Genomic DNA, 10,330 nt, shown 5'->3' on the forward strand with positions numbered 1-10,330 from the left:
TTGAGGGCTTAGTTACCAGACATCCTATATTCTTGCTGTCAGGCATTTTGAACTTCACGGGTATAAAGGAACTCATTTTTGTATCCCTTCTCTCTTCCCACTTGGAACCTATCCCTTTCTCTAATCCCCCATTAATCTGGTTTTCAAGGGTGAAAACCTTGGCACCATTCTGAACATTTTCCTCTTCTTATTCCTTCCCCAGTCCTATGAGTCAGGCCGCCCCGCAGGCACTACTTCAGGAATGGCGCTTTGACAGAGCTCCCTGGGCCGGCCTGTGTCGCCTTCCACTCCGACTACTTAGAAAGTTGACGCCCAAGGGACTGTAACCAACTGGTCAACATACGGCGGTGGTCAACATAAGGAAATGGGCCTACTGTACTCACACGTACACATGGTGCATGTCCAGTCTCTGACAATTAGGTCAACTTAAGGAGGTGGTCAGCTAAGGAGGTTCCACTGTATTTCAACAACCCCTCGTAGGGGCTACCCCCTGTTAATTTCATCCTCCGCACGCAGACACGCACTACCCCATCTTCAGGCCTCCCTCTCCTCCTTTGCCTGCAGACAGAGGGCAGCGGTCCGTAACCAGTCCTCCCCCAGTCCGTCTGCCCACGCCCTCCGCCTCAGGGATCCCCTCACCCGGGCTCCCTGACCCCACCGCGCGCACTGCCGGCTCCTACCCGCGCCAACCGCCTGCTGTGTCCAGCCCCGCCTGATCCCCACCCCGGCCACCCGCCCCGCCCCGCTCCGCCCTCCACTTGTCTCCACCACCCGCTGCGCCACTCGCTGAACCTGGCCCTGCGCCAGCTCCTGGGCAGCCTCGCGTTCCCATCCTAGCCATGCTCGACCCCTCTTTCAAGATCCAGGTCAGCTGTCCCTTCTCTGCCACGCCTCCCGAGGCTCAGAGTTGGTGGTCTGGCCTCTGCCCCGGCCAGACCCCCAACTGCGCGGTCCTGTTCGCGCCCCTGTTCTGCCTCCCAGGGACAGCACCCGCGTCCCGGCCACCTCTGGAGCCCGCGGGGCTGAGAGGCAGCTCCTTAACGAATTTTGCTGAATTAATGAATGAAAACAGAGGGGATTAGTTACTTTCATCCGGAACCAAGAAAAAATGGCTCTTGTCTGTGAGCTAATGCTTTATATACATGCTATTCCTAGTAGCTACGACAAAGGGAGAGCAGAAAAGACTCCGCCAGTCCCATTGTCTACTCCCGTTTGAGTTCGTTAGGAGAAAGAAGTGGTTTTGGCTGTAAATTGCATCGACGTTTGCTCCTGTGGGCCCTCCTGGCTAACAGCCTCTTCTTCAACTCCCCAGCTGGTGTGAGGAGGGACGGTCCGGCGGTGTGGGTGATGATTGCAAGGATAACAATGCTGGCTTTTGAGTCTCAGCTGCTGCTGAGAACCCCAGGAACCCCGGAGTCCTTCCCCTAACAGGATGGGGCACACATTCTCCCTCACAGCCCCTGATGCTTCTGGCTGATGCTCACGTGCTGACCTGGTGGAGCTGTCGCCCCACAGTCCCTTCGTATTTCCTGCGTCCACCCCTTCCGCGAATGGCCATATTGCTCTAGCTTAGATTGCACCGTTGGTGTAGAATTACATCATTTTATTGTAATAATACTTTACAGAAACCCAAAGTACTTTAAGTGCATGAAAGTTTGAACTCCTTGTACTTACTCAACTAGGGAAACAAATTTACAAACTAAATCTCAAGATTTATAGAGCTGCCTTAATTTAATGTGAAAGAGGATGCCCTTGACAGAAACAAAATCTCTAATGTTTGTTTTAATAGAAAAAAATGATGCAGTGTTAGGTGTGGTTTAATATTTAATCTGCTTTAGTATTTTTGGCTTTAATAATAATGTAGAGAATGCATTTTCTTATCAGTGTGTTGTACAAAATGTCATGATTAACGTAAGGGCTTTGTTACCTGGTTGACTCATCGCACCTCATATTAACCAAATTTTGCTAGCAAGCAATCTGAAATGCCAGTTTAAACAGGATGTTATTTCAAACTGTAAAACAGTTAGCAGTGGGGCAGTGTTGAAATCTACATTGAAGAAATATCTAATTCAATACTGCCAGGCTCAGGAAAATGAATTAAATGCCAAAATAGGTTATTAATGGCTGCAGAAAGAAAAAAAATAGGCTGTTGAAGGAAATCAGCGCCTGATGGAAATGATGTATTCGTGCAATTTCCAGAATGATCTGACCATAACTCAGATTTTCTTATTGTTGCTTTTGCTTTGTCTTTGCCTTTAAATATCCACATTGCCATGGCACCTGCTTTGCTCAGTGACACTACTAGTGTCATTAGCTTTACTTGCTGCAAAGCTTTATTTGTGCTCCTTTCTCGTTAGCTTGTGAATAATAAAAAGTACTCCACTACAATGCACCAAAGTCACAGCGTAGTGTTACTAATTGAAGAACGTAATGCTTTAAATATGAAAACAGCACTCAATTGCAAACTATCACTGCAAAAGTATAATTTTATCTTTAAAACTATCAAATAATTTCACATGACTGTGATGATTTTTCCTAACTTCTGCATGTCCGGGGACAGTTCCAGGAAGGTGACACAGGCTCCGAATCAAATCTGATCCAGTGTCCCCAGATGGAGCGCAGTACCCCAGTGCCTTCCTGGGGTGTGTCTCCATACCCTGAGTGCCTGGCCGTGGTGGATTAGGCCTCCCAGCTTCACCTTCTCCTCCACCCTGTTCTTACGTGATGGAGTAACTGATCTTACTGATCCAAAGGGAAATGCTTTGTAAAAACAAAGGGGCAGGCTGACCCACACAGATCCTCCTCCGCAGTCCCTCTGCACGGGCGAGGCAAGCTGCATCTTCTTTAGCTCCTGCGGGGAAGGATGTCTCTTCACAAGAGAGGATTATCTCAGGGACTCACAGCCAATAAAACAAGAAGCCTCCAGCTTCAGGACACAGAACAATGGAAAGCCCAGCACTAAATAAGTAGAGGCAACAGAGATGTCACAAGGTTGCCATGGCAGTGGGGTCCACCCCTTATCTACTGCACTTCCTTGGATGCTGATTTAATATCCTCAAGTGGAGAATGAACGGAGAGTAACTCCCATCTGGTCATGGTACCCAGGGGGGAATGGAGTGATGACTCAGATTGTTCAAGACCTTTCTGTTAAAAGTCTGTGTTCAAGGAATTATCCTCAAAGGAGCTTTCAATCCACACATGGCTTTGACGAAGTCAAATCAGAGTAGCTTTGTGCATTGATCTCTTGTCATGTGCTAGGCACTGTGCTAAGTGCTGTAAATTTAGGTTTATCTCCCCGTTTAATGATGTTTGAGTATCTATTGCTGCTTAAAACCCATTCCAAATTTCAGTGGCTTAAAACAACAGCCATTCACTTAGCTCCAGGAGTCTATGGGTTGACTAGATTCAGTGGGACATTCTTCTGCCTCCCATGTTGTTCACCAAGGCAGTGGCCACCTGAAGGCTGACCTGCACTTGAGCAATTGGCCTGGCTCACTCGGTCTGGGGGCCAGGCAGGGCCAGGTGGAAGGCTGGGCTGAGCTGGGATTCTGGGGTGGCCAGGCCTCCCCCTCTTCTGCACACCTCTCCATATAGCTTCTTCGTTTGGGTTTGCCAGCCAGGCAGCCAGACTTCTTCCACTGAAGCACAAAAGCAGAGGCCACCAGGACTTGTTGTGGCTGGAAGTGGCACAACATTACTCCTGCTGGTTTCTGTTGGTAAGGTGAGTCACAGGGCCAGCCCAGATGCAGAGTGGGAGGGACTACACTGGGGTGTGGAAAATGGGAGGAGCGATGTCCACCTAAGGAAACTGAGGCACCGAGAAACACTTAAGTTCATCAAGCTGGTAAATGGCCAGTATATTGCCAAGATTCAAGAATCAAACTCAGGTCAGCCAAACTTCAAACCCATATCCTCCAACTGCTGCCAGACTGGTCATAACCCAGGACATGTATGAAAGAGGGGAAGAGGCTAAACTGCATCCCGAAAGCCCCAAACCATCCTGAACTAAGGCTTGCAAATCATGCTGGGTCAACTTTTTAAATAGATATTAGTCATGCTCAGAGAAACAAGGACAAGAAAGAGGCTCCCTGCTTGGGACAGATGGTGAAATTTAACAGATGAAAAAACAGAGCTGCTGAACTCTTATTTGGCTTCTGTTATATCAAGGATCATTGTCTTCAAACCATGAAGGGAAGAACAAACATCAGGCCGAAGAAGGCTGTGCTATGCATTCCACTTTGAGGCAGAAGCCCTGGGGTTCGCTCTGCTCTGCCCTGTCCTACTGCTCTAATGCAAAAAAACCTCGTTTAGTGTCCTGCTCTGAGGAGAGATAATAAAAATAACCCCATAGGTCACTCCGAAGGTTACGCAAGCCGATGCTGTGATGATTATTGAGATAACCCAGGTCTAGCACAGAGCTAAGCTCAATCAGTGTTAATTTTGATGGAGGTTGTGCAGCCCTCTGACTTGAACAAATTGTATTTCAGTGTCATGCCATGGCCTGAACCAGAACACAGCCAGGCTCATGCCCACAGGCCCCCGTCTAGCAGGGAGGGGGCAGCCTGTTTAAGTGCCTCTCTGGGCAATCTTGGCCTGTGCTCTGGCCCTGGGGGTGGAGCTGCAGCCAGCAGGTGGAGGAGCTCCAGGAGCCCCAAGGGCAGCAGGCAATAGCTCCAGCAGCCCCTACCACTGCACACACCTGCCCCGCCCTCTGCAGCTGTCCTGCCTGAAGGAGGAACATACAGCTTCAGCCCCAAGCTTCTTTCCTCCTGCCTGGCTGGCGGGGTGGGGGTGAGGGGAGACATGCCACCTTGGTCCCCAGCTTCTCTTCCTGACAGGTAGGGCAGGAAAGGCTGGGCCTGGGAGGAGACATACCTCCCCTCCCCCAGCTTCTCTCCTTAACAGGGCAGAAGACTAAAGGGGTGTGGTTAGGGGCAGAGAGTAGGAACCAGTTAGGCTGGGGACAGTTCCCCAACTACAACAGTGAGGAGCCCCTATTGACCTTACACTGAGCTGGGCCCATTGGGCTCATTAGCATGTAATTAAACTGGCAAATTTTGACCCTCACACATTCTTTGGGAATTTTCGAGGCAAAAAGGAACAGGTATTGCCACAAAATATAGACCAATACATTTGATTCTGACCCTGGACAATATTCTAGAAGAAACTTTTAAAAGACACAAATCATGATAATATTCACATAATGAAAGACTCTGTAATTATTATAAATTTTATTGTGAAGTCACATTAATGACTAGGAAGAATGTTTTCAATATAGTGAGGTATAAAACTGAGGGCATAACAATATGTATGCCAGTATCTTGATTTGGATGAAAAAGGTTGTAAGGGCATCTCTGACAATACCAGGGTCCAAGGGTCCAAGGCTATCTGTCTCCACTCCTGCTGTGATCCAGCCTTTTCTTTTTCTTTGTCTGCAGGACATTTACCCACTGAGATGGGCCTGGCTTTCTCTCATCCTGACCAGGCACTGGGAGAGAGCATCTGGCCGCCTGGGTGACCTTTGGTCTCTACTTCTGCCCAGTCAGTTATGGTCACTTGGTGCAAACATGGGACTGGACCCACCTCTGTGATTTGGGGGGTGGTTCTCAGGGAAAATGAGGAGTCATGAGTTGGCCACACACCCCCGACGGTGATTGTTACAGAAAACTAGCAACACACAGTGAGAGGACAATGAGGGTGACCCAGATCTCATAAGACAGATGTCCATTCCTCGGGGTTCCGGGAGGAGATGGCTGACACCCACCATTCAGGTAATTTGAGGAGAGATTAATAAAGGAGAGATTAACAGTGCTTGTAAGGGTGTGGGCAGAGATGATGCAGAGCCCTGGAGTTGGTGACAATGAGCACTGTTGGAGCGGTGATGGGGACTGCTCCCAGAGCTGTAGGTGCTGAGGGCAGTGGCCAGGGACCCAGCCCAGCTGAGGCTGCCATAGTAGGGGCTAGGGGGAACACATTCCTGACTCCCCTCTCCTGTCTTGGCCCACGCACTGGGTGTTGTGACACACGCCTGTAGTCCCAGCTACTCAGGAGGCTGAGGCAGGGGGATCACTTAAGCCCAGGAGTTTGAGGCTGCAGTGAGCTATGATCACCCCACTGCACTGCAGCCTGAGCAACAGAGCAAGACTCCCATCTCTAAAGACTTTAACAAATCTACCTCTTGGGAAAGTCTTGATTCACCTGAGGAAATCTTGCCCAGTGAAAAATTTTTATATTTCAAGCTTAACCATCGTAATAAAGCAAGTGAAGAGTTGGCAGGGCCTTAGAAATATTAGGCTGGGAGCACATTGCCACTGGTTTTATGCTGACAGTGAATTATTGGGACACTGTTTCTTTCTTTTATGGCCTAGCTCCTTCGTTCCTGCTTTCCTTCCCACCTCAGGGTGAATTGCAGACTCTCTAAGAGCTGGTCTGTTTCCAGTTGGCTCTTCCCCCAAATAAGCTTAGGTATCTCCTGGGCCCTTCTTCCCTGGCAGGTTCACAATTCTGGCTTCTTGTCCTCCCAGCTCCTGCACTGCTGAGAGGCCTGCTGGACCTCTTTGCAGCTGCTCTCCTCCTGGTTTCCTGGCTTCTCACCTGCCCCTGCAGGTGGGAGTTAGCCCTGGAGCCTGGAAGGTGGGTAGAGTGTCAGGCTCACTTCCCTGGCCTCTGGGGCTTGGTGCTTCCAGTCCTGGCAATGAGAGTTGACTTTCTCTCCTCTACATTTTATTTCCCACCATTTGGGCTGGGGCAGAGGGGAGCCAAGTGAATCCTGTGTGCTGCCTTGGCCTCATGGTTCCTTCTCCTCCTCAGTCCCACCTCCCAGAACCTCAATTTCAGCATGTGCGGGCTGCCACCTTCTGTCCTCCAGCTCACTCTCTCCTAAAATGCCCTCTTCCCAGCCCTCAGCTGATGACTTCACCAAAGTTGACAGATACAGTGTGGGCAGTCAGATGAGAACTTGTCATCCTTCTAGCCTCAGTGCCCCACATGTGGTCTGTCACCAGGCAGCTCTTTAGCTTCTGTCTGTCCTCTGAGCTTTGGGACTTCAATGTCCTATAATTGAACTTAACTTTCATCTCTATCTCCATGCTACCCCCAGGTAACCAGCCTGGGTTGAATAGCGTCTCTCCAAAATTCCTGTCCACTAGAACTTTATTTGGAAATAGGGGCTTTGCAGATGTGATCAAGTTAAATGAGGTCAGAATGGGTGCGAGTGGGCCCTAAGTCCAGTGACCGGTGTCCTTATGAGAAGAGACAGGTTTGGACATAGATACAGAGGAAAAGGCCACTTGACACAGAGGCAGAGATGGGAGCCAGGCAGCTGTGAGCCAAGGGACACTAAAGGTGCAACAGAGTGACAGAAGCTGGAAAAGGCCAGGAAGGATTCCCTCCTCAGGCTTTCAGGGAGAGCATTGTCCTGTTGACACTTCATCACGGACTTGTAGTTTCCAGAACTGTGGGAGAATAAACATGCCAGTGGGTGCTTTGTTATGGCAGTCACAGGAAACCAGTGTCGCGATCCCACGACTTCATCTGCCGTCTCTGCACTGATGATTCTGCAAATATATACCCCAGCCCAAACCTTGTATCTGAACTCCAGGCAGGACTACAAACCATCTACCTGGCGTCGTCCCTTGGATGGTAAAGTGCATCTCAAACATGACGTGGCCCAGAGAGAATTATGGAAATGCCCCTGAGCCTGCTCCCTACAGACCTTCTTCTACTCAGTAAATGGAGCCCATGCAACTTCCCTGACAAAACTCCCAAGTCTTCTTGCTTTTCACCTCTTCATCTTTAATCCAGGTCACCAACACCCCTGGCTTGATTATCACCTGCCCTACCCTGGACCAGTTCTTAGGTCCCAGCTTCTGCTTGTACCCCTGAGAATACAGGGCACCCCACATGCTGCTGCCAGGGGGCTGTTTCACAGAGGAGATCAGATGGGTCCCTCCTGACACCTGGCCGCAGAAGGCAACTCCTGAGGACAGCAGGCCCTGCCCTGCCACCTCCTGCCATCCCCCCACCATCCTGGCTTTTCCTTTGTCTCTTGCCCACGTTAAGCTGGTTCTGGCTGTGGGGCCTGTGTGGCTGCTCCTGTCCACTTGGGTGTCCTGGCAAGTGTTAATTGAGCATTTATTTGGACAATAGCAGCTATTATTGTTGTAGTACTAATAATTCACCAATTGTTTTTGCATACCTCTTAAAGCAACACTTTGTGGTAAGAGTTTGTTATCTCCACTTGACAGACTGGGGTCTTGACACTGATTTGGAGAAAGGCAACTGCAGCTCAGGAGACCCTTCCTGAGCTCCCCAGACACCCACTTGGTCTGTTTTCAGGGAAGCTCTGGCCTTTGTCCCCCAGTGGCTCCCTCCTCTTCCCTCTGTCTCCTCTGGCCCGTTCTGACCACCATGTGACAGCAGGACCTGTGTGCCAGGTTCCACGTATCTTCCTCACAGCCCTGAGTGTGCCTCCCTCAGTTCAAGTGTTAATACTATTAGTCTGTCTCTCTCCTGGACTGCTTCCCTGCGGCACCTCCACCCTCTAGGTCTGCGGTCCCCAAGCCCCGGGCCGTGGACCAGTACCCATCTGTGGCCTGTTACGAACAGGGCTGCGTAGCAGGAGGTGAGCAGCAGATGAGTGATGGAAGCTTCCTGTGTACTTACAGCCACTCCCCATCCCTCACAGATTCTGCATTATGCTAAGTTGTATCATTATTTCATCGTATATTACAGTGTAACAATAATAGAAGTAACATGTGTGATAAAAGTAATGTGCTTGAATCATCCTAAAACCATCTCCCCTTACCCCTTGTCTGTGGAAAAATTGTCTTCCATGAGGGCGGTGCCTGTGGCTCAAGGAGTAGGAAGCTGGTCCCATATACTGGGGGTGGTGGGTTCAAACCCAGCTCCAGCCAAAAACAAAAAAAAAAAAAGAAAAATTGCCTTCCATGAAACTGGTCCCTGGGGATTGCTGCTCTAGATCATGGCCTCATGGCCTGGGCTGTTGGGTCGAAGGTTCCTGGTGATTTATTTAGTCATTAATGCGCTAATGGACAGACCTCAGAGCCCAGCATGAGCAGATACAACAGAACCTACTTACCCCTTGAATATACAGTTTGATTTGAGGAACAAGAAGGAAAAAAACTGCTTATTAACACTGTTTTCCCTGGACCTTGACATCAAAAAGTGGTGCTTTCTGAGAGCCTCTCAATGTTAACGACATCACAGCCAGGGCTGCCCACAGTTCAGCTGCCCAGCTCACACCGTCTCCACCAGCACCAGGGATGGGTTAGAATCCAACAAGAATTCTTGTCTTATGAACAGACCATCTCTCCTAGGCTGAGCGAAGAAGCAGGGTCATTCCCTAGAATTTACAAAGTGCTTTATGTTTACACAGTACTTTGTTCTATTTTACTGGAGGTAGAAAGGTCTAGAGCAAACATATACACACAGATACGAACGCTGAATCAGAAAACCTTGGGTCTGTTCCCAGGTTTGCTGCTGCTGACTTATGGGAGTTTTGTGAAAAGGCCGTTTGATTTCTTGATGCATATCGAGTGAAACATTCCCTTGCTTTCCTACACAGGGAAGTTGCAAAACCAAATGAGACTGTTTGTGAAATGCCTAAGATATTTATAACAGTGGGGCATGCTTTCGTTCCCCAGTGCAGGGGTATTCTCCACTGAGAAGAGGAAGGAGAGGTAACTAACCAGGAGGGGACTTTAGCCTGGAGGACCCTTGGCGCCTTGTCACCTGGAGGGTATAGGGCTCACTGTCATATTCCTCTGCTGGGCCTGTCAGAAGGGCTGCCCGGTCCCTTACTTCTGATACTTCTATAGCTGTCCAGACTCAAATATTTGGAGATAGTCTTGGTGCGGCCCTGTTTATTTTTGTTTTCACCTCACTCTGGTCTTCTCTGAGCTGCATACTGGACTTCTGATGCTGTCTTTTAAACAGGCCTCTGCTGCAGTTTATTCCTTCTCTGTATCCTGCATATCACACCAGATGAATATTCCTAAAGTATATTTGATGTGCTCCTCCCCTGCTCTAGAACTTTCTGTGGGTTCCCATTTCTCAAAGATTAGAATCCAAACTCCTTAAGGGTGACCATAATCTGGAAAGAAGATTGCCTTTCCTACTTAATCACATCCTCATTCCCCATTTGGGGCACTCTGCTACCTTTTATACCCCTGTCCTCCCTGTGTTTACACTTCCCTCTCTTCTCAATGACTTTCCTCAGCTCCACCTACATGATGTTGGTCCATTCTGTACTTCAAGGTCCAGCCAATGACAACTGCTGCCCATTCTCAATTCTTTTTTTTTTTTTTTT

The sequence above is a fragment of the Otolemur garnettii genome, unplaced genomic scaffold (assembly GCF_000181295.1).
Source record: "Otolemur garnettii isolate 467f Iridium unplaced genomic scaffold, OtoGar3 scaffold00053, whole genome shotgun sequence".
NCBI lineage: Eukaryota > Metazoa > Chordata > Mammalia > Primates > Galagidae > Otolemur > Otolemur garnettii.